Raw genomic sequence first — 25,541 nt, forward strand, 5'->3', positions numbered from 1 at the left:
CCGAACTTAGCGGCTCCCTGGGCGGGGGACGCTGGTTGCCTGCGCGATGCTCGGCGCAGCCGCGTGGCCGGAGGCGCAGGCGGGGGCGGTGAAGCAAAGTTGCGGGCGGGCGTCCTCGGCGAAAAAGCAGTGGATGTGGATGGCTCGGCGGGGGGGGAGCGGTCATACAATCCCGCCGATAGAGACCTCGCCCATCGCCTCCGACTGCTCTATCACCGGCGTGAATTCCTGGGCGAATTCACCGCCAGTGTCGCCGAACAGGCCAGCCTGGGATATGGGTGAGTTAAGAAAGCGAACTTTGTCAACGTCACGCACATCACCAGGTTTAGCCTGAGGTGGCATTCCTGGATCACGGATGTGATCATCGTCCTTCCCAGGGCACACACAGCCGACTTTTTCTTTTTTTTTTTTTTTGTAAGAACATAGTCGGTTGCGGTGCGGAGCGCATGCTCAGTCCTGGGTCAGAACCATCCTCGCGCAGCCGGGCCAGCGCCTGCGCTTGGTAGCGCTGGTAGGTGGCCATAGCGTGCATGGTGAGGGGGAAGGCGCACGCAGCACACTGCGTGAGCCTACTGTGCCCATCCAGGAAGAAGGGGATGGGGAGGCTTAGAAGGTCTCGCCTTCATCCTCCACATCACACCCCTCTAATCGGTCCGGCCGCGGGGCTGGGGGATAAACCATCTCCAGAGCCACGGCCGAAGCAGCCTGGGGAAGCACAGCCGCAAAGTCTGCTTCTAGATTCGACGCCGCGCTCAAAGTCCCGGAGGGAGCGAGCGGGTTCGAATCCTCGTCAGACCTTGACAGCCCAACCTCCAAGGATGGTGAGGATGGAAGCGCACGCAGATCGGGCAGAAAAAAGTGCCCTCAGGACAGCGTGAGTTTACTGTGCACTTCCGGGAAGAAGGGGACGGGAGGCTTTGAAGGTCTTGCCTCCTTATATCGTCCACATCACACCCATCTAGTCGGTCCGGCCGCGGGGCTGGGGGATAAACCATCACCAGACCCACGGCCGAAGCAGCCCGAGAAAGCACGGCCATCACGTCTGCTTTTTAGATGCTAACGCCGCGCTCTCCACCCCGGAGGGAGGGAGCGAGCGGGCTCGCATCCTCATCAGACAATGACAGCCCATCCTCCGATGCAGCGATGGACATCTGACCCCCGGTGTCATCAGGTGAGAGAGCGACCATCCAAGGACGGAGCGCTTCTCTTCACCTTAAGCTTGGATGGAGCGCATGGAGGAGCGAGAGGTCCGCGGCCCGGGGGCGGCGGATTTACTCCCACTGAAACCCTCAGATCTGCCCGAGTGCCAACCGCAGTGCGGGGGACAACTGGGGTGGGTGGCTCTTTTGCAAGAGCGAGCCGCGATCTTAACTGCGCAACAGGCATGACATCAGTGATGGCATGCACTGCCCGCGAGCACCGCATTAACATGCTGGACCCCCAGACATGAAACGCTGTGCTCGTGCCCATCATCAGGGGATAGGAAACTACCGCATCCAGAAACGCACGGTCGGAGTGACGTCTTGAAAAAGACGCGCTGCACGACCGTGTTGCTCTTTTAGGAAAGCTTTTTTCCTATATACAAAAAGCTCTTGGAGGACCAGACCCAAAGGACGCCAGGCAAGGGAGAAATACCCAGCTCGACCATCTGCCACTGCGTATACGCGCTCTGGACCGGGAGAAGCTGCTTCTCGATCTCTCTCTGTAGACACAGGTTGGAGATACCCTCAAAGACTCTCTCAGAAGCTTCGTGAAAAGCTCTGAAAGCGAAAGGATGTCGAGCATGGCACTAGCTGCGTCTTTATAGCATGACTGATTGTCATTGACGCCAGCTGTGCACGCTGACGCTGCCAACTCATTGGCATTTCATTGGCCCATTTTTATACTCTTTCAGATGATTGGATTCTGACGAAATCCCCATAGTGGAAGTTTCCACATAGCATTGGAGTTCCCCATCCGAAGGGGAACTCATATACAGCCTGAGAAGAAAGAATACAGCTTCAGAGGTCAAATCTAAGCAATTTTCTGCCTCCTTCAATAAAGCTTGCTTCTCACTTGAAACTTTTTAAAATATGTTTAAAATGCATGCAATTGTTGTTTAAAACAAAAAGAATGATGCACATCATTGTTTTAGGCAGTTTTTATCACTTTGTGATTTTGGCCTGGAAAACTCATACTACAGCCTGAGGAGCAAAAATACAGCTTCAGAGCTCTAAACTAAGCAATTTTCCATCTCCCTCAATATAACTTGCTTTTCACTTGAAACTTGTTAAATTATGTTTAAAATGCATGCAATTGTTGTTTAAAACAAAACGAATGATGCATTTCATTGTTTTAGGTAGTTTTTATCACTTTGTGATTTTGGCCTGGAAAACTCATATTACAGCCTCACGAGCAAGAATACAGCTTCAGAGCTCAAATCTAAGCAATTTTCCATCTCCCTCAATAAATCTTGCTTTTTACATAAAAACTTGTTAAATATGTTTAATATGCATGCAATTGTTGTTTAAAACAAAAAGAATGATGCATTTCATCGTTACAGGGAGTTTTTATCACTTTGTGATTTTGGCCTGGAAAACTCATATTACAGCCTGAGAAGCAACAATACAGTTTTAGAGGTCAAACCTAAGCAATTTTCTGTCTCCCTCAATAAAGCTTGCTTTTCACTTGAAACTTGTTAAAACATGTTTAAAATGCATGCAATTGTTGTTTAAAACAAAAAAATTGATGCATTTCATTGTTTTAGGCAGTTTTTATCACTTTGTAAATTTGGCCTGGAAAACTCATATTACAGCCTAAGGAGCAAGAATACAGCTTCAGAGGACAAATCGAAGCAATTTTCTATCTCGCTCAATAAAGCTTGCTTTTCACTTGAAACTTGTTAAAATATGTTTAAAATGCATGCATTTGTTGTTCAAAACAAAAAGAATGATGCATTTCATTGTTTTAGGCACTTTTTATCACTTTGTGATTTTGGCCTGGAAAACTCATATTACAGCCTGAGAAGAAAGAATTCAGCTTTAGAGGTCAAATCTAAGCAATTTTCTATCTCTTTCAATAAAGCTGGCTTTTCACTTGAAACTTGTTAAAATGTGTTTAAAATGCATGCAATTGTTGTTTACAACAAAAAGAATGATGCACTTCATTTTTTAGGCAATTTTTATCACTTTGTGATTTTGGCCTAGAAAACTCATATTACCGCCTGAGAAGCAAGAAAACAGCTTCACACGTTAAATATAAGCAATTTTCCGTCTCCTACAATACAGCTTGCTTTTCACTTGAAAATTGTTAAAATATGTTTAAAATGCATGCAATTGTTGTTTCAAGAGTTCACACTTAGATATTGCTTGACAACTGTTAGCAAGTTTGGCATGCTGTCCCAGGAGAGAACCCTGAGCTCGGAGATAGGTGAGCCCAGGGCTCCCGCCTGGTCCATAGAGCATATGAGGGGAGTACGAGATCAGGTGGTTCTCGAGAGCTCCCCGTGGTAAAAGAAAAAAGGAGGAGAAGGGGTGGATGGGGGGTTTCTTCGGAAAACGAAGATAAGAGAGTAGTTCTAGCTAGGCTACTTATAGTGAGTTGGGGTCAATCTGATTGGCTAACTAGTGAATGTAGATGAGTGGCCAGCTGCAGTCAATCATATCACGTGCTCCTCTCGAAATTAGTTTGAAAACTTCACTTCAAGAGTTCACACTTAGATATTGCTTGACAACTGTTAGCAAGTTTGGCATGCTGTCCCGGGAGAGAACCCTGAGCTCGGAGATAGGTGAGCCCAGGGCTCCCGCCTGGTCCATAGAGCATATGAGGGGAGTACGAGATCAGGTGGTTCTCGAGAGCTCCCCAAATGCAGGAGACTCGGGACAGCAGCCGTGTATTCGAAGAAACTCCCCAAAAGGCTTGGAAGGCTATATCCGGCTGCTGGATATAGTGGTTTTACAGAAAGAAAGGTAAAGGGGGCTCCTGTGGGAGCAAAGGGTGATACAGACTCCTGCGGGAGCCCGAGCAGGGTTGGCGTGGGCTATGAATACTCCTGCGGGAGTAGATACTCGGGGAGACCCCTGCGGGGTTAGAGCCATGGGATGGACAGGAATCCTGCTGGAGTAGTTAAAAATGGGGAAGGGGAAGTGAGGACTTCAGCTGGATAAGGGGGATGAAGGGGGCTGGGGTGGGGCATGGACTCCAAAGGAGTGGATTGCTCAAGGAACACTCCTTGCGGAGATAGAGCTGGGAGGTGGCAGCGCTATATATAAATATATATGTATATATGAAAATATATAGATATATAAATATATAATGGGGTAATCTAGTGCCTTGGGGGGGGGGGGGGGGCGATATTTTGGACTCCTGCGGGAGTCGAAGCTCCTGGACACTCCTGCGGGAGATAGAGCTGTATGTGCCATCTCCAGCTGGAGTCGGGAAGAGGAAGGGCAGGTGAAGGCCCCAGCTGAAGGGTGAATGGCAGTTGGGCGATGACCCCTGCGGGGGTCGATGCTCGGGACCACTCCTGCGGGAGTTAGAGCTTGAGGGTGACGGCACTATATATAAATGTATATTTATATGCGTGGGTGCATATATATATACATATATATAAATGAAATAAAATAAATGAAAGGTAAATGTGTAAAATAAAAGTATAAGAAAATAAAATAAGCTTGGGCCGGGGAGGGTCGGTGACGTGACTCGTGCTCGTGTCACAGCTCGGGGTTGGTTGAGCTATTTTGGCCAGCTCCAGTAGAAGTCGGGAGAGATGAGGGGGAGGTGAAGACTCCTGCTGGAGGGTGACGGGCAGAATTGGTGCTCTGGGGGTGTTCCTGCGGGAAAAGAGCATGGTGGTGGCAGCGCTATATATAAATTAATATTTATATGTGTGGGTGCATATATATATGAATTTATATAAATAAAATCAAACAGAGAGCAAAAATAAAGCTATATTATATGTCATTGTTAAAATGACCTATAATATGTAAAAGCTAGGGTTGGGGGAGGGGCTGTGAGATGATTCCTGCGGGAACCGAAGCTCGGGGTAACACTCCTGCGGGAGTAAGAGCCATGGGGGGGGGCAGGGTCCTACAGAAGTCAGGGAAAGGTGGAGGGGTGGTGAAGACTTCTGTGGCAGCGGCCAGGGGGGGCGGGGGTGACAGGGAAAAACTCCTGCTGGAGTTGGGTGAGTGAATAGGGAGAGAAAGCTGAGTGTGACTCAGAGCCAGAAGGAAGAAAGCAGGGTTAGGTGGCTGGGTCGTGCCCGCGCCCTTGGGTGGCTGAGTAGCTCCTCCGCCCTCTGGGAGCCGGGATGGCTGTGTCTTGTCTTATCCCTGGATTAGGCTCGTGCCTTTGGCCGCTAGGTTTAAGGTGTCTGCTGGTGAGGGTCCTTTGGGCTTCCTTTAGATGACTGTGGCTGAGTCGAATATAAGATTTGAAGGTATCGGAAGACCACCTTCCTATTGTTTGTATGTGTTGTTGGATAGCCCTTTATGTGCAACTGTGGTGGCGGCTCCAAATCTGACTGGAGTATGAATCTGGTGGGAAGCCTGAATGGTGGAGGACTGCTTTAATGTGTTTTTGAAACCAAGGCGTGTCACTGGATGGTGTGTAAAAAGGGGGGCTGGGGGACTTAAGCTTAGCATTTCCTATAGTGTATGTATGCTAGGAGTGTTTGGAATGGCTTGTGGGGAAGGGGATATTGAATATGTAGATGCATTGTCCTTTTCTGGATTGATCTGTTTATCATGATTGATAGTTTCCTCGTCAATCAAAGTTAGATCTGTGATGGTGGGGTGGATGTTCGGATCAAATTAGATGTTACTGTAATTTCACAACATCTGAGAAACTCGGAAAAAAAACAAGAATAAACATTACATCTAGAGTGTGGTCTGTATGCAAGGATAGGTATCCTTTCTGAGTGTGGAAATGCGTTGGAGAGTATGTAGGGCGAGATGGGCAGTCTGATGTCTGGGAGGGTGGGAAGCCTTTAATAAGAAGGCCGGTTTGTGAATTAGCAATAGAATCATAGTTTGTGTGAATGCAAGTATGTGATGAATAGACTGATTGTTTGCGGGGGCAAACGGGAATGAAGTGTTATGTGGGGAATTAAATGTTTGGATGTGTTCTGTAGTGAGGAACTATTGAGATATTTTGGGGTTACTTCCTAAAATATATTTATAGGTGTTGATGCAAATCATGTATGTGGGAATGTCATCTTCAAAGGAGGGATGAGGTCAGGTGCAGCTCTGCTTCTGGTACCAGTTTCTAGAAACAAAAGCAAAAAAGGGAATCAGCAATTTCCTTATATAATTAGGAACATGTACAACAGTTATAAATTATTATTTTTATTTATTTATTTATTCATTTTTATTTATTTGTTTTTTTTTGCTGAAGTCCAAATGAAGAGTTGTATATGAATTTAAGCATGATAATGATAATGATAACGCCTTTTGTTAGTGCAGTGGACAGCGGCTTCATTGTAACGGTAATGAGAATTTTGGAGGCGGACTATTAATTTCTCCGTTGGTAGCGCGTCGGCAGTCCTGATAACATCCCTCTAAGCCTACGGCGGGGGCGGCGTCTGTGTATTAAAGATATGTACTGAGGATGAAATTGGATCGTTTATAAATGAGTGGGCAGCAATTCCAGCGCTTAGGAAGGAAAGCATAAGCCGGTCGCACGCTTTAAGCGCTGTTCGGTGACGTGCTGCGTTGCGCCATGCATTTAGAATTCAAAACATATGTTCTATCGGGGTGCGCGTTGGGGGCTGTCCGCAGTGCTTGGTCACAATTCAGGACTCTATTTGTATTCTGCCGCGCCACGGAGCGCTATGTAAATAGTTTAGTTTAAATTACATATGAATTTGCGTGTCTGGTGTGCATTAGCCTTCCCCCTGTCATGTGCGCACCCCGTCGCCGCGCTGAGCGGTGCCTCCGGTGCGCGACGCCCTTCAGACCGAGTTGATATGCCGAGATCGGATAGAGATATATTCTCATCTAATCCGGGGACTGATGCTGCGAGTTGGAGGTGCGTGACAAAAAGGCGTCCCTGCAGGATAATGCGCGTGTTTTGATGTCCTAAGATAGACAGTTTGTGCTTAGCGCGATCTTTTCTCTTCAAGAATATATAAGGGAACTAAATTTCAGTCGATTTATTTAGGTATGCATGTATGCAATTCTGCGAATCCAAATTGATGCTTAGGAATTTTATAGAAGTGCTTGAGCCGGAGGTTCTTCCACGATGGAAATGCCAATATTAGAAAGACTTGTCACTAAGTTTTCTTATATCTTCAGATATATTATATCTTCAGAACTTATATCTCAGAGATACGTGTAAACGTCTAGTAGATGAACTACGTGCGAAAGCCGTAGTTATTGGCGAGAATCCCGCAAATTGTTTCTGAAATGTGGTTACTTCTGCGTCCGAATGATAGACAGACTGCGAAGTAAAATTGTGATGCCTGATTAATGCCAGAATTCGGAGATACCAGAGATCAGGGTTTAATGGAATTACTTAAAAGGCGGGGGTGATGTCGACTGCGAAGCTTTGCAGCAGACTAGATTAATTAAATACAACGCCATAAACCAAGAAATCTCTTTAGGGCATCTTCGTTCGGCGTGATGAATAATGCTGAAAAAGGCGGAATTATGAGAAGATGAAAGATCCGTTGTTAGACGTTTTTAGAAACGTTCTAATGCCCATTTCAGTAGGCTAATGTGAATGTGCTTGACGAAGCAGCAAGAATGAGGGGATCGAACATGAATTTATTGTCGATCTCTTTTTCTATAATAGCTCTGTGATTTCTGGTTCAGCGTTGGTGGAGGGCTGGGAAGGGGGCGCCAAGATACCGGGCTTGGATCCGTTATACAGACCTGGAATGAGAAATTCAGAAAAATTAGGTCAGGGTGCAAACGTAAATCAGTATAAAGATTAAAAATGTTGACAAGTAATTTGTTTTCTTTAGACTTGGCTGACGACGTGCCTGTCGCCGCAGTAGTAGCAAGTGTGAGAGGAGGGAGAGCTGGGTTTAGAGTGGTAAGGATTGCTGGAAGAGGAGGGCTGGAGTTTGTACTGGATTGGGGAGCTGCAGGCTAGAAGAGTTGCGTTATTGTCCGGGAGATTCCGAGATTGCTTTAGGGCTTTCTCTGGTGGCCCGGGGTGGCGCAGTGTTTTTGAGCTGTAGTACGTAGTGTTTAGGGGGCGTAGCAGGAGCGTGTGGTTGTAATGTCCTAGGGGGGTGGAGTCAGCGAAGACGTGGATTCGTAAGGTCTTTTCAGGTTTATTGCAGCAGTATGGAATTTGTGGTTCCGGCGTCTAGGAGTTTGGAGGAGTTCTGTGACTGTCGTTTGTTGGATGCGAGAGACGTATGATGACGCTGGAGAAGGTACGTGGCGGTTTGAAGATAGAGGATTGAATAAAACATTGTGCTCTGGCTGGAGTAGCTAGGCCTTTGGCCTCTTACTGGAGCCTCAGTCTCGGGCAGACTTCCAGGCTGAGCTGGGTGTTGTTGAGATGGGGCTGATGTTTCATGGAGCGCGGAGCTTTCTTTCTTGCCCGTTGCTGCGCTGTTGTGATCTCCGCCGCCTCCGTTGTTGTTTTCGTTGTAGTTGACGACGATATGATGATGATGATGATGATGATGATGATTGAAAATAGTAGGAGGTTGGTTTGTCCGTGAGTAGCTTTCAGAAGAGCTGGAGCGGACTTATCGTTAGTTTATTCGGAAAACGAAGATAAGAGAGTAGTTCTAGCTAGGCTACTTATAGTGAGTTGGGGTTAATCTGATTGGCTAACTAGTGAATGTAGATGAGTGGCCAGCTGCAGTCAATCATATCACGTGCTCCTCTCGAAATTAGTTTGAAAACTTCACTTAAAACAAAAAGAATTATGCACATCATTGTTTTAGGCAGTTTTTATCACTTTGTGATTTTGGCCTGGAAAACTTATACTACAGCCTGAGGAGCACAAATACAGCTTCAGAGCTCTAAACTAAGCAAATTTCCTTCTCCTTCAATATAACTTGCTTTTCACTTGAAACTTGTTAAAATATGTTTAAAATGCATGCAATTGTTGTTTAAAACAAAACGAATGATGCATTTCATTGTTTTAGGCAGTTTTTATCACTTTGTGATTTTGGCCTGGAAAACTCATATTACAGCCTGAGAAGCAAGAATACATCTTCAGAGCTCAAATCTAAGCAATTTTCTGTCTCCCTCAAAATAGCTTGCTTTTCACTTGAAACTTGTTAAAATATGTTTAAAATGCATGCAATTTTTCTTTAAAACAAAAAGAATGATGCAATTCATTGTTTTAGGTAGTTTTTATCACTTTGTGATTTTGGCCTGGAAAACTCATATTACAGCCTCAAGAGCAAGAATACAGCTTCAGAGCTCAAATCTAAGCAATTTTCTGTCTCCCTTAATAAATCTTGCTTTTTACATGAAATTTGTTAAAATATGTTTAATATGCATGCAATTGTTCTTTAAAACAAAAAGAATGATGCATTTCATCGTTATAGGCAGTTTTTATCACTTTGTGATTTTGGCCTGGAAAACTCATATTACAGCTTGAGAAGCAACAATACAGTTTTAGACGTCAAATCTGAGCAATTTTTTTGTCTCCCTCAATAAAGCTTGCTGTTCACTTGAAACTTGTTAAAATATGTTTAAAATGCATGCAATTGTTGTTTCAAGCAAAAAGAATGATGCACTTCATTTTTTAGGCAGTTTTTATTATTTTGTGATTTTGGCCTGGAAAACTCATATTACCGCCTGAGAAGCAAGAAAACAGCTTCAGAGGTTAAACCTAAGCAATTTTCTGTCTCCCTCAATAAAGCTTGCTTTTCACTTGAAACGTGTTAAAACATGTTTAAAATGCATGCAATTGTTGTTTAAAACAAAAAGAATGATGCATTTGATTGTTTTAGGCAGTTTTTATCACTTTGTAAATTTGGCCTGGAAAACTCATATTACAGCCTAAGCAGCAAGAATACAGCTTCAGAGGACAAATCGAAGCAATTTTCTATCTCGCTCAATAAAGCTTGCTTTTCACTTGAAACTTGTTAAATTATGTTTAAAATGCATGCAATTGTTGTTTAAAACAAAAAGAATGATGCTTCCCCTTCTAGGGAACTTCAACACTGCGTCTAACCAGAACGCTAGGGGAACACCTCTTTTATACGCGTCTTGAAGCACATGTGAAATCAATCTAATGTAATTAAACGGTGTCGTCAGACCAGAGAGTATAAAAGCCTGCACTGAGCATTCAGTGTTAACTTCTTTGCTTTCAAGAAGCACGCACGTGAAAAAACACCCTCTCTGTGACCATTCCTTACTGATTTTGCATACACAAAATACAAAAAACTGACAAACTAGCTTTTTTGTTTTTGATATGGCAGAAAAAAAAAACTTTAAACGCTGTGTGCCTCCATGTCCCCGTTTTATCACGGCTGGTGACTCACATGATTTGTGTTTAGAGTGTTTGGGAGAGGAGCATGCCCTGGCAGCATTTGAGAATGTTGACTGTGTGCACTGTGATGCTCTCTCCCGCAAAGTGCTGCGTAGTCGGAGGGAGTTCTTTAATAAAACTCCCGCGGCTCGCGCTCCTCGCGGTTCGGGTCCCGCTCGTGCTGAGGCTGAGCGTAGACTCCGTTCATGGGGTTCCCAATTAGATTTAGCGGACGAGATGGAGACGGACTCTGTCCTTTCTCTTCCTCTATCCGCGAGATCTAATCCTCCCTCGAGAGTGTCAGAAGCACGCTCTGCGGTTTCTTCTGCGCTACGTGGGAGGGCGGCGTCATCCGTTTCCGAGGAAACCGATGCGCCGCTGCAGCAAAGCCAAAGAGGGTCGGGGGATCTGCCACCCCGGTCAGTAGAATATTAGTTAGTGGAGGTGATTTCACGTGCTGCTGACAGGTTTGATGTAATAGACCTCCAGCCAGCACGTGAGCAGCAGCAGCTGCGTCTGACAGGAATGCTGGATGAGAGAGAATTACCCAGCAGAGTTGATCCTCCACTGAGGGACCTCCCCTTCTGTCCTGAACTACATCATGCGGTTTCTAAATCATGGAATAATCCATATTCAGCTCGTTTAATGACACCAAAAACATTTTTTTATTCAGCAGTTCGTGGGCTGGGGGAAAAAGCATGTACAGAAATGCCAAAAATAGAAGAGGATCTAGCACGTCATCTTCGTCCAGATTTAAAATCTGCAAGGGTCACTCCTTTGTCATCTAGACCATTAAGAGTCACATCTGGTCTAGTTAGCAAAGCGTACATGACGGCTGGTCAGTCTGTCGGATGCCTGCACACTATGTCAGTGTTGCAGGCATATCAGGCTGACCTAATAAAAGAGTGCTTAGATGGTGGGGGAGCAACACCCGAACAGCTTCGAGAAGCTCTTCGGGCGTCGGATTTAGCTTTAAGAGCTACTAAAGAGGCGGCCTCTAGTTTGGGGCGGTCTATGGCAACCCTGGTGGCTACAGAGTGGCACCTCTGGCTGACACAAGCAGAGGTGTCAGAAAGTGATAGAGCTATTTTTATGGACGCTCCAATATCAAGCTCAGGGCTTTTCGGTGATGCCGTCGATCGCGTCGCCGAATCCTTTGACAGAGTGAAAAAACGCTCTAGCTCCCTCGGGGACTTTCTCCCCCTAAGATCTAAAAGTCAGGGGGCTGCTAAAAGACAGCCCCAGCCGTCAACCAGCTCCTCATATCGGGCGGTACAAAAGAAGAGTGTGGCGTCTCGGGCTCCCCCTCAGGAAAAGAGGGCCTGGAGAGCACGCTCTCAGCCTGAGCCTTCCTCAAAAAATCCCACAAGGGAAATTGTAATTCCAGGAAGGCGAAGGATAAAAGGAAGTCCTGACGTGTTGGGAGTCAGGCTTCCCAGGGCCCCCCCTGGACATCGAGAGCGCCATTCGGCGCCCTCATTGAACCAGGGTTCGTGGAGAAAGGGACTTTTGTCTCCCGGGGTGGGCATTCCTCAGTGTCTGAGGGCATTGGGGACCCCACCCCCTCTTCGGAGGGTCCAAGAGCAACCAGAGGCCAGTCTCGAGAGGCTGGTACCCCTAGCACATTTTTTGGCAGCGTGGAAACACCCGCCGATGGTGTCTCAGTGGGTTCTGTTCACGGTGGAACATGGCTACAAAATACAGTTTTGTGCAATGCCACCTCACTTCAACGGTGTTACACCCACCATAGTGAAGCCAGAACAGGCTCTGGTTATGGAACAGGAAGTACTGGCTCTATTAAAAAAAGGCGCGATAGAGCGTGTTCTCCAACTCGACAGAGAATCAGGGTTTTACAGCCGGTATGTTATAGTTCCCAAAAAGGATGGGGGACTGCGTCCCATATTAGATCTGAGAAATCTAAATCGGTCCGTCTGGGCCCTCAGGTTCAGGATGTTAACCATCAAAAACGTGGTGTCACAAATTCAGTCCGAGGACTGGTTTGTGACAATAGACCTGAAAGACGCATACTTCCATATATCCATCCTTCCCCAACACAGGAAGTACCTGAGGTTCGCTTTCGGGGGCGAAGCGTTCCAGTATCGGGTTCTTCCATTCGGCCTAGCTCTGTCACCTCAAACCTTCACCAAAGTAGTCGAAGCGGCACTAGCACCACTTCGTATGCAGGGTATACGTATCCTAAACTACATAGACGATTGGCTAATTCTAGCTCAGACTCACGATATGGCAGTTCGACATCGAGATGTCGTTCTTACCCATATCAGAAGGTTGGGGTTTCGGTTGAACACCGCAAAAAGTGTGCTTGTTCCAGCCAGGACGACCATTTTTTTAGGTGTGCTATGGGACTCCATGACGATGCGAGCACGTCTGTCCCCGCCACGAATCGCTTCGATTCAGTCAGCCGTACACAGAGTCAAACTAGGCCAGTTCATCACTGTGAAACACTTTCAGAGAGTGTTGGGTCTCATGGCAGCAGCAGCCAGCATGATTCCATTTGGTCTGCTGTACATGAGACCCCTGCAGTGGTGGCTCAAATCCAGGGGGTTTTCCCTCAAGGGGAATCCTTTCTGCATGATCAAGGTCTCGCGGCACTGCCTTCGAGCCTTAAGTATGTGGAAAATGCCCTGGTTCCTGTCCCAGGGCCCAGTGTTGGGGGTTGTCTGTCATCGCGTCATGCTTATGACAGATGCTTCTTTAACGGGTTGGGGAGCAACCCTGAGGGGGCTTCCTGCAGCGGGACAATGCGGAGAACATCATCGTTCTTGGCACATAAACTGCCTGGAGATGATGGCCGTGTTTCTGGCCTTAAAACACTTTCTCCCGGATTTAAGGGGCCATCCTATTCTAGTCCGCACGGACAACACATCGGTGGTCGCTTACATCAACCATCAGGGGGGTCTGAGGTCTCGAATGCTATGCAAGCTGGCACATCGGATCCTCCTGTGGGCCCAGAACAAAATTCTGTCCATCAGGGCAATGTATGTCCCGGGCCATCTGAACAGGGGAGCAGATCTCCTGTCGAGGCAGGGGGTGAGATCCGGGGAATGGAAACTTCACCCCGAGGTGGTGGAGACCATTTGGGAAAAATTCGGGAGAGCGCAGGTAGACCTGTTTGCTTCCCAAGAGACCACGCATTGCATACTGTGGTTTTCTCTCTCGCATCCAGCCCCTCTGGGATTGGATGCCATGGTGCAGACGTGGCCGAGGCTTCGTCTGTATGCTTTTCCCCCGGTCGCTCTGCTCCCAGGAGTCCTGGAGAGGGTCCGTCAAGACGGGATTCAGTTACTGCTGGTAGCCCCGTTTTGGCCTACGAGAATTTGGTTTTCAGACCTTATAGCCCTGCTGGCGGGTCTCCCGTGGGAGATCCCCATCAGGAGGGACCTTCTGTCCCAGGCGGGAGGAATGATACTTCATTCCCAACCCGACCTGTGGAAACTGTGGGTGTGGCCTCTGAGGGGGCCCACCTCATAGAGTATGGACTGTCAACCGAGGTTGCTCAGACCATTCTAAGCTCCAGGGCTCCCTCCACAAGGAAGCTTTATGCCCTAAAATGGGCTCTCTTTTCAGCTTGGTGTAGAGAACACCAGCTGAACCCAGTCAGCTGTCAGGTAGCCTCAGTGCTGGAATTTCTCCAAGATCGCCTGTCTGCTGGGTTAGCTGCATCCACTCTGAGAGTGTATGTTTCAGCTATAGCGGCCTACCGTTCCCCCCTAGATGATGAGTCACTAGGGCAGGATCCGCTAATTCGTCGCTTCCTACGTGGAGCCATAAGGCTAAGGCCAGTCAGCACACACAGAGTACCGACATGGGATTTAACATTGGTGCTTGAGGGCATCTCTGTTCCCCCATTTCAGCCACTGCAGGAGGCTTCAGATAAGTTTCTGACATTGAAAACAGCTTTTTATTAGCTATTTCTTCTCTAAAAAGGGTTGGTGACCTCCAGGCTCTGTCGGTTGCACCTTCATTTCTGGAGTTTGCTCCGGGCATGTCTAAAGCCTTTCTTTATCCCAGACGTGGGTATGTGCCGAAGGTGCCCACTCATGTGGCGAGACCTGCTGTGTTTAATACTGCATATTATGTTGTTAAAAACAAAAACATTGTTCATTTTCACTAATTTCAGCAGTTTTTATCACTTGCTGTTTTTGGCCTTAGAAAGCTGAAATAAGCTGATTCCTGCAACGCAGAATTTGTCATTTTGCAAACTCTCTCATTTCACTCAGTATTCACTTGCAACTTGTTAAAACATGTTTAATACTGCATATTATGTTGTTAAAAACAAAAAGGAATGATCATTTTCACTAATTTGAGCAGTTTTTATCACTTGCTGTTTTTGGCCTTAGAAAGCTGAAATAAGCTGATTCCTGCAATGCAGAAATAGGCTGTTCTGCAAACTTTCTCATTTCACTCAGTATTCACTTGCAACTTGTTAAGACATGTTTATTACTGCATATTATGCTGTTAAAAACAAAAACATTGTTCATTTTCACTAATTTGAGCAGTTTTTATCACTTGCTGTTTTTGGCCTTAGAAAGCTGAAATAAGCTGATTCCTGCAACGCAGATATAGGCTGTTCTGCAAACTCTCTCATTTCACTTAGTATTCACATGCAACTTGATAAAACATGTTTATTACTGCATATTATGTTGTTAAAAACAAAAAGAATGATCATTTTCTCTAATTTGAGCAGTTTTTATCACTTGCTGTTTTTGGCCTTAGAAAGCTGAAATAAGCTGATTCCTGCAATGCAGAAATAGGCTGTTCTGCAAACTCTCTCATTTCACTCAGTATTCACTTGCAACTTGTTAAAAAATGTTTATTACTGCATATTATGTTGTTAAAAACAAAAACAATGATCATTTTCACTGTTTGGAGCAATTTTTATCACTTGCTGTTTTTGGCCTTAGAAAGCTGAAATAAGCTGATTCCTGCAATGCAGAAATAGGCTGTTCTGCAAACTCTCTCATTTCACTTAGTATTCACTTGTAACTTGTTAAAACATGTTTATTACTGCATATTATGTTGTTAAAAACAAAAAGAATGATCATTTTCACTAATTTGAGCAGTTTTTATCTCTTGCTGTTTTTGGCCTTAGAAACCTGAAATAAGCTGATTCCTGCAATGCAGAAATAGGCTGCTCTGCAAACTCTCTCATTTCACTCAGTATTCACTTGCAACTTGTTAAAACATGTTTAACACTGCATAATATGTTGTTAAAAACAAAAACGTTGTTCATTTACACTCTTTTGAGCAGTTTTTATCACTTGCTGTTTTTGGCCTTTAGAAAGCTGAAATAAGCTGATTCCTGCAATGCAGAAACAGGCTGTTCTGCAAACTCTCTCATTTCACTTAGTATTCAATTGCAACTTGTTACAACATGTTTAATACTGCATATTATGTTGTTAAAAACAAAAACATTGTTCATTTTCTCTAATTTGAGCAGGTTTTATCACTTGCTGTTTTTGGCCTTAGAAAGCTGAAATAAGCTGATTCCTGCAATGCAGAAATAGGCTGTTCTGCAAACTCTCTCATTTCACTCAGTATTCACTTGCAACTTGTTAAAACATGTTTATTACTGCATATTATGTTGTTAAAAACAAAAAGAATGATCATTTTCACTGTTTTGAGCAATTTTTATCACTTGCTGTTTTTGGCCTTAGAAAGCTGAAATAAGCTGATTCCTGCAATGCAGAAATAGGCTGTTCTGCAAACTCTCTCATTTCACTCAGTATTCACTTGCAACTTGTTAAAACATGTTTATTACTGCATATTATGTTGTTAAAAACAAAAAGAATGATCATTTTCACTGTTTTGAGCAATTTTTATCACTTGCTGTTTTTGGCCTTAGAAAGCTGAAATAAGCTGATTCCTGCAATGCAGAAATGGGCTGTTCTGCAAACTCTCTCATTCACTTAGTATTCACTTGTAACTTGTTAAAACATGTTTATTACTGCATATTATGTTGTTAAAAACAAAAAGAATGATCATTTTCACTAATTTGTGCAGTTTTTATCTCTTGCTGTTTTTGGCCTTAGAAAGCTGAAATAAGCTGATTCCTGCAATGCAGAAATAGGCTGTTCTGCAAACTTTCTCATTTCACTCAGTATTCACTTGCAACTTGTTAAAACATGTTTATTACTGCAAATTATGTTGTTAAAAACAAAAAGAATGATCATTTTCACTGTTTTGAGCAATTTTTATCACTTGCTGTTTTTGGCCTTAGAAAGCTGAAATAAGCTGATTCCTGCAATGCAGGAATAGTCTGTTCTGCAAACTCTCTCATTTCACTTAGTATTCACTTGTAACTTGTTAAAACTTGTTTATTACTGCATATTATGTTGTAAAAAACAAAAATATTGTTCATTTTCACTAATTTGAGCAGTTTTTATCACTTGCTGTTTTTGGCCTTAGAAAGCTGAAATAAGCTGATTCCTGCAATGCAGAATTTGTCATTTTGCAAACTCTCTCATTTCACTCAGTATTCACTTGCAACTTTTATCAGTTTTTATCACTTGCTGTTTTTGGCCTTAGAAAGCTGAAATAAGCTGATTCCTGCAATGCAGAAACAGGCTGTTCTGCAAACTTTCTCATTTCACTCAGTATTCACTTGCAACTTGTTAAGACATGTTTAATACTGCATATTATGTTATAAAAAACAAAAATATTGTTCATTTTCACTGTTTTGAGCAGTTTTTATCACTTGCTGTTTTTGGCGTTTAGAAAGCTGAAATAAGCTGATTCCTTCAATGCAGAAACAGGCTGTTCTGCAAACTCTCTCATTTCACTTAGTATTCAATTGCAACTTGTTACAACATGTTTAATACTGCATATTATGTTGTTAAAAACAAAAACATTGTTCATTTTCACTAATTTGAGCAGTTTTTATCACTTGCTGTTTTTGGCCTTAGAAAGCTGAAATAAGCTGATTCCTGCAACGCAGAAATAGGCTGTTCTGCAAACTCTCTCATTTCACTTAGTATTCACATGCAACTTGTTAAAACATGTTTATAACTGCATATTATGTTGTTAAAAACAAAAAGAATGATCTCTTTCTCTAATTTGAGCAGGTTTTATCACTTGCTGTTTTTGGCCTTAGAAAGCTGAAATACGCTGATTCCTGCAATGCAGAAATAGGCTGCTCTGCAAACTCTCTCATTTCACTCAGTATTCACTTGCAACTTGTTAAGACATGTTTAAGACTGCATATTATGTTGTTAAAAACAAAAACATTGTTCATTTTCACTAAATTGAGCTTTTATCACTTGCTGTTTTTGGCCTTAGAAAGCTGAAATAAGCTGATTCCTGCAATGCAGAAATAGGCTGTTCTGCAAACTCTCTCATTTCACTCAGTATTCACTTGCAACTTGTTACATCATGTTTAATACTGCATATTATGTTGTTAAAAACTAAAAGATTGATCATTTTCACTAATTTGAGCAGTTTTTACCACTTGCTGTTTTTGGCCTTAGAAAGCTGAAATAAGCTGATTCCTGCAATGCAGAAATAGGCTGTTCTGCAAACTTTCTCATTTCACTCAGTATTCACTTGCAACTTGTTAAAACATGTTTATTACTGCATATTATGTTGTTAAAAACAAAAAGAATGATCATTTTCACTAATTTGAGCAGTTTTTATCACTTGCTATTTTGGGCCTTAGAAATCTGAAATAAGCTGATTCCTGCAATGCAGAAATAGGCTGTTCTGCAAACTTTCTCATTTCACTCAGTATTCACTTGCAACTTGTTAAGACATGTTTAAGACTGCATATTATGTTGTTAAAAACAAAAACATTGTTCATTTTCACTAATTGAGCTTTTATCACTTGCTGTTTTTGGCCTTAGAAAGCTGAAATAAGCTGATTCCTGCAATGCAGAAATAGGCTGTTCTGCAAACTCTCTCATTTCACTCAGTATTCACTTGCAACTTGTTAAAACATGTTTAGTACTGCATATTATGTTGTTAAAAACAAAAACATTGTTCATTTTTACTGTTTTGAGCAGTTTTTTTCACTTGCTGTTTTTGGCCTTAGAAAGCTGAAATAAGCTGATTCCTGCAATGCAGAAATAGGCTGTTCTGCAAACTCTCTCATTTCACTTAGTATTCACTTGCAACTTGTTAAAACATGTTTATTACTCCATATTATGTTGTTAAAAACAAAAAAAAAGATCATTTTCACTGTTTTGAGCAATTTTCATCACTTGCTGTTTTTGGCCTTAGAAAGCTGAAATAAGCTGATTCCTGCAATGCAGGAACAGGCTGTTCTGCAAACTCTCTCATTTCACTTAGTATTCACTTGCAACTTGTTAAAACATGTTTATTACTGCATATTATGTTGCTAAAAACAAAAAGAATGATCATTTTCACTAATTTGAGCAGTTTTTATCACTTGCTGTTTTTGGCCTTAGAAATCTGAAATAAGCTGATTCCTGCAATGCAGAAATAGGCTGTTCTGCAAACTTTCTCATTTCACTCAGTATTCACTTGCAACTTGTTAAGACATGTTTAAGACTGCATATTATGTTGTTAAAAACAAAAACATTGTTCATTTTCACTAATTTGAGCAGTTTTATCACTTGCTGTTTTTGGCCTTAGAAAGCTGAAATAAGCTGATTCCTGCAATGCAGAAATAGGCTGTTCTGCAAACTCTCTCATTTCACTCAGTATTCACTTGCAACTTGTTACATCATGTTTAATACTGCATATTATGTTGTTAAAAACTAAAAGATTGATCATTTTCACTAATTTGAGCAGTTTTTATCACTTGCTGTTTTTGGCCTTAGAAAGCTGAAATAAGCTGATTCCTGCAATGCAGAAATAGGCTGTTCTGCAAACTCTCTCATTTCACTCAGTATTCCCTTGCAACTTGTTAAAACATGTTTATTACTGCATATTATGTTGTAAAAAACAAAAACATTGTTCATTTTCACTAATTTGAGCAGTTTTTATCACTTGCTGTTTTTGGCCTTAGAAATCTGAAATAAGCTGATTCCTGCAATGCAGAAATAGGCTGTTCTGCAAACTTTCTCATTTCACTCAGTATTCACTTGCAACTTGTTAAGACATGTTTAATACTGCATATTATGTTGTTAAAAACAAAAACATTGTTCATTTTCACTGTTTTGAGCAGTTTTTATCACTTGCTGTTTTTGGCCTTTAGAAAGCTGAAATAAGCTGATTCCTGCAATGCAGAAATAGGATGTTCTGCAAACTTTCTCATTTCACTCAGTATTCACTTGCAACTTGTTAAAACATGTTTATTACTGCATATTATGTTGTTAAAAACAAAAAGAATGATCATTTTCACTAATTTGAGCAGTTTTTATCACTTGCTGTTTTGGGCCTTAGAAATCTGAAATAAGCTGATTCCTGCAATGCAGAAATAGGCTGTTCTGCAAACTTTCTCATTTCACTCAGTATTCACTTGCAACTTGTTAAGACATGTTTAAGACTGCATATTATGTTGTTAAAAACAAAAACATTGTTCATTTTCACTAAATTGAGCTTTTATCACTTGCTGTTTTTGGCCTTAGAAAGCTGAAATAAGCTGATTCCTGCAATGCAGAAATAGGCTGTTCTGCAAACTCTCTCATTTCACTCAGTATTCACTTGCAACTTGTTACAACATGTTTAATACTGCATATTATGTTGTTAAAAACAAAAACATTGTTCATTTTCATTGTTTTGAGCAGTTTTTATCACTTGCTGTTTTTGGCCTTTAGAAAGCTCAAATAAGCTGATTCCTGCAATGCAGAAATAGGCTGTTCTGCAAACTTTCTCATTTCACTCAGTATTCACTTGCAACTTGTTAAAACATGTTTATTACTGCATATTATGTTGTTAAAAACAAAAAGAATGATAATTTTCACTAATTTGAGCAGTTTTTATCACTTGCTGTTTTGGGCCTTAGAAATCTGAAATAAGCTGATTCCTGCAATGCAGAAATAGGCTGTTCTGCAAACTTTCTCATTTCACTCAGTATTCACTTGCAACTTGTTAAGACATGTTTAAGACTGCATATTATGTTGTTAAAAACAAAAACATTGTTCATTTTCACTAATTGAGCTTTTTATCACTTGCTGTTTTTGGCCTTAGAAAGCTGAAATAAGCTGATTCCTGCAATGCAGAAATAGGCTGTTCTGCAAACTCTCTCATTTCACTCAGTATTCACTTGCAACTTGTTACAACATGTTTAATACTGCATATTATGTTGTTAAAAACAAAAACATTGTTCATTTTCATTGTTTTGAGCAGTTTTTATCACTTGCTGTTTTTGGCCTTTAGAAAGCTCAAATAAGCTGATTCCTGCAATGCAGAAATAGGCTGTTCTGCAAACTTTCTCATTTCACTCAGTATTCACTTGCAACTTGTTAAAACATGTTTATTACTGCATATTATGTTGTTAAAAACAAAAAGAATGATAATTTTCACTAATTTGAGCAGTTTTTATCACTTGCTGTTTTGGGCCTTAGAAATCTGAAATAAGCTGATTCCTGCAATGCAGAAATAGGCTGTTCTGCAAACTTTCTCATTTTACTCAGTATTCACTTGCAACTTGTTAAGACATGTTTAAGAATGCATATTATGTTGTTAAAAACAAAAACATTGTTCATTTTCACTAAATTGAGCTTTTATCACTTGCTGTTTTTGGCCTTAGAAAGCTGAAATAAGCTGATTCCTGCAATGCAGAAATAGGCTGTTCTGCAAACGCTCTCATTTCACTCAGTATTCACTTGCAACTTCTTACAACATGTTTAATACTGCATGATATGTTGTTAAAAACAAAAAGAATGATCATTTTCACTAATTTGAGCAGTTTTTACCACTTGCTGTTTTTGGCCTTAGAAAGCTGAAATAAGCTGATTCCTGCAATACAGAAATAGGCTGTTCTGCAAACTCTCTCATTTCACTCAGTATTAGCTTGTAACTTGCTACAACATATTTAATACTGCATATTATGTTGTTAAAAACAAAAACATTGTTCATTTTCACTGTTTTGATCAGTTTTCATCACTTGCTGTTTTTGGCCTTAGAAAGCTGAAATAAGCTAATTCCTGCAATGCAGAAATAGGCTGTTCTGCAAACTCTCTCATTTCACTTAGTATTCACTTGCAACTTGTTAAAACAAGTTTAATAGTGCATATTATGTTGTTAAAAACAAAAAGAATGATCATTTTCACTAATTTGAGCAGTTTTTATCACTTGCTGTTTTTGGCCTTAGAAACCTGAAATAAGCTGATTCCTGCAATGCAGAAATAGGCTGTTCTGCAAACTTTCTCATTTTACTCAGTATTCTCTTGCAACTTGTTAAGACATGTTTAATACTGCATATTATGTTGTTAAAAACAAAAACATTGTTCATTTTCACTAATTTGAGCAGTTTTTATCACTTGCTGTTTTTGGCCTTAGAAAGCTGAAATAAGCTGATTCCTGCAATGCAGAAATAGGCTGTTCTGCAAACTCTCTCATTTCACTCAGTATTCACTTGCTAACTTGTTAAAACATGTTTAATACTGCATATTATGTTGTTAAAAACAAAAAGAATGATCATTTTCACTAATTTGAGCAGTTTTTATCACTTGCTGTTTTTGGCCTTAGAAAGCTGAAATAATCTGATTCCTGCAATGCAGAAATAGGCTGTTCTGCAAACTCTCTTATTTCACTCAGTATTCACTTGCAACTTGTTAAGACATGTTTAATACTGCATATTATGTTGTTAAAAACAAAAACATTCTTCATTTTCACTAATTTGAGCGGTTTTTATCACTTGCTGTTTTTGGCCTTAGAAAGCTGAAATAAGCTGATTCCTGCAATGCAGAAATAGGCTGTTCTGCAAACTCTCTCATTTCACTCAGTATTCACTTGCAACTTGTTAAAACATGTTTAATACTGCATATTATGTTGTTAAAAACAAAAGAATGATCATTTTTACAGTTTTGAGCAGTTTTTATCACTTGCTGTTTTTGGCCTTAGAAAGCTGAAATAAGCTGATTCCTGCAATGCAGAAATAGGCTGTTCTGCAAACTCTCTCATTTCACTCAGTATTCACTTGCAACTTGTTAAAACATGTTTAATACTGCATATTATGTTGTTAAAAACAAAAACATTGTTCATTTTCACTAATTTGAGCAGTTTTTATCACTTGCTGTTTTTGGCCTTAGAAAGCTGAAATAAGCTGATTCCTGCAATGCAGAAATAGGCTGTTCTGCAAACTCTCTCATTTCACTCAGTATTCACTTGCAACTTGTTAAAACATGTTTAATACTGCATATTATGTTGTTAAAAACAAAAACATTGTTCATTTTCACTGTTTTGAGCAGTTTTTATCACTTGCTGTTTTTGGCCTTAGAAAGCTGAAATAAGCTGATTCCTGCAATGCAGAAATAGGCTGTTCTGCAAACTCTCTCATTTCACTCAGTATTCACTTGCAACTTGTTAAAACATGTTTAATTACTGCATATTATGTTGGTTAAAAACAAAAAGAATGATCATTTTCACTGTTTTGAGCAGTTTTTATCACTTGCTGTTTTTGGCCTTAGAAAGCTGAAATAAGCTGATTCCTGCAATGCAGAAATAGGCTGTTCTGCAAACTCTCTCATTTCACTCAGTATTCACTTGCAACTTGTTAAAACATGTTTAATACTGCATATTATGTTGTTAAAAACAAAAAAAAATGATCATTTTCACTAATTTGAGCAGTTTTTATCACTTGCTGTTTTTGGCCTTAGAAAGCCTGAAATAAGCTGATTCCTGCAATGCAGAAATAGGCTGTTCTGCAAACTCTCTCATTTCACTCAGTATTCACTTGCAACTTGTTAAAACATGTTTAATACTGCATATTATGTTGTTATAAACAAAAACATTGTTCATTTTCACTAATTTGAGCAGTTTTTATCACTTGCTGTTTTTGGCCTTAGAAAGCTAAAATAAGCTGATTCCTTCAATGCAGAAATAGGCTGTTCTGCAAACTCTCTCAATTCACTCAGTATTCACTTGCAACTTGTTAAAACATGTTTAATAGTGCATATTATGTTGTTAAACACAAAAACATTCTTCATTTTCACCAATTTGAGCAGTTTTTATCACTTGCTGTTTTTGGCCTTAGAAAGCTGAAATAAGCTGATTCCTGCAATGCAGAATTTGTCATTTTGCAAACTCTCTCATTTCACTCAGTATCCACTTGCAACTTGTTAAAACATGTTTAATACTGCATACTATGTTGTTAAAAACAAAAACATTGTTCATTTTCACTAAATTGAGCAGTTTTTATCACTTGCTGTTTTTGGCCTTAGAAATCTGAAATAAGCTGATTCCTGCAATGCAGAAATAGGCTGTTCTGCAAACTCTCTCATTTCACTCAGTATTCACTTGCAACTTGTTAAAACATGTTTAATACTGCATATTATGTTGTTAAAAACAAAAACATTGTTCATTTTCACTGTTTTGAGCAGTTTTTATCACTTGCTGTTTTTGGCCTTAGAAAGCTGAAATAAGCTGATTCCTGCAATGCAGAAATAGGCTGTTCTGCAAACTCTCTCATTTCACTCAGTATTCACTTGCAACTTGTTAAAACATGTTTAATACTGCATATTATGTTGTTAAAAACAAAAAGAATGATCATTTTCACTAATTTGAGCAGTTTTTATCACTTGCTGTTTTTGGCCTTAGAAAGCTGAAATAAGCTGATTCCTGCAATGCAGAAATAGGCTGTTCTGCAAACTCTCTCATTTCACTCAGTATTCACTTGCAACTTGTTAAGACATGTTTAATACTGCATATTATGTTGTTAAAAACAAAAACATTGTTCATTTTCACTAATTTGAGCAGTTTTATCACTTGCTGTTTTTGGCCTTAGAAAGCTGAAATAAGCTGATTCCTGCAATGCAGAAATAGGCTGTTCTGCAAACTCTCTCATTTCACTCAGTATTCACTTGCAACTTGTTACAACATGTTTAATACTGCATATTATGTTGTTAAAACAAAAACATTGTTCATTTTCACTGTTTTGAGCAGTTTTTATCACTTGCTGTTTTTGGCCTTAGAAAGCTGAAATAAGCTGATTCCTGCAATGCAGAAATAGGCTGTTCTGCAAACTTTCTCATTTCACTCAGTATTCACTTGCAACTTGTTAAAACATGTTTATTACTGCATATTATGTTGTTAAAAACAAAAAGAATGATCATTTTCACTAATTTGAGCAGTTTTTATCACTTGCTGTTTTGGGCCTTAGAAATCTGAAATAAGCTGATTCCTGCAATGCAGAAATAGGCTGTTCTGCAAACTTTCTCATTTCACTCAGTATTCACTTGCAACTTGTTAAGACATGTTTATTACTGCATATTATGTTGTTAAAAACAAAAACATTGTTCATTTTCACTGTTTTGATCAGTTTTCATCACTTGCTGTTTTTGGCCTTAGAAAGCTGAAATAAGCTAATTCCTGCAATGCAGAAATAGGCTGTTCTGCAAACTCTCTCATTTCACTTAGTATTCACTTGCAACTTGTTAAAACATGTTTAATACTGCATATTATGTTGTTAAAAACAAAAAGAATGATCATTTTCACTAATTTGAGCAGTTTTTATCACTTGCTGTTTTTGGCCTTAGAAAGCTGAAATAAGCTGATTCCTGCAATGCAGAAATAGGCTGTTCTGCAAACTTTCTCATTTCACTCAGTATTCACTTGCAACTTGTTAAGACATGTTTAATACTGCATATTATGTTGTTAAAAACAAAAACATTGTTCATTTTCACTAATTTGAGCATTTTTTATCACTTGCTGTTTTTGGCCTTAGAAAGCTGAAATAAGCTGATTCCTGCAATGCAGAAATAGGCTGTTCTGCAAACTTCTCATTTCACTCAGTATTCACTTGCAACTTGTTAAGACATGTTTAATACTGCATATTATGTTGTTAAAAACAAAAACATTGTTCATTTTCACTGTTTTGAGCAGTTTTTATCACTTGCTGTTTTTGGCCTTAGAAAGCTGAAATAAGCTAATTCCTGCAATGCAGAAATAGGCTGTTCTGCAAACTCTCTCATTTCACTCAGTATTCACTTGCAACTTGTTAAAACATGTTTATTACTGCATATTATGTTGTT

This window comes from Danio aesculapii, chromosome 3 (genome assembly GCF_903798145.1).
Source record: "Danio aesculapii chromosome 3, fDanAes4.1, whole genome shotgun sequence".
Lineage (NCBI taxonomy): Eukaryota > Metazoa > Chordata > Actinopteri > Cypriniformes > Danionidae > Danio > Danio aesculapii.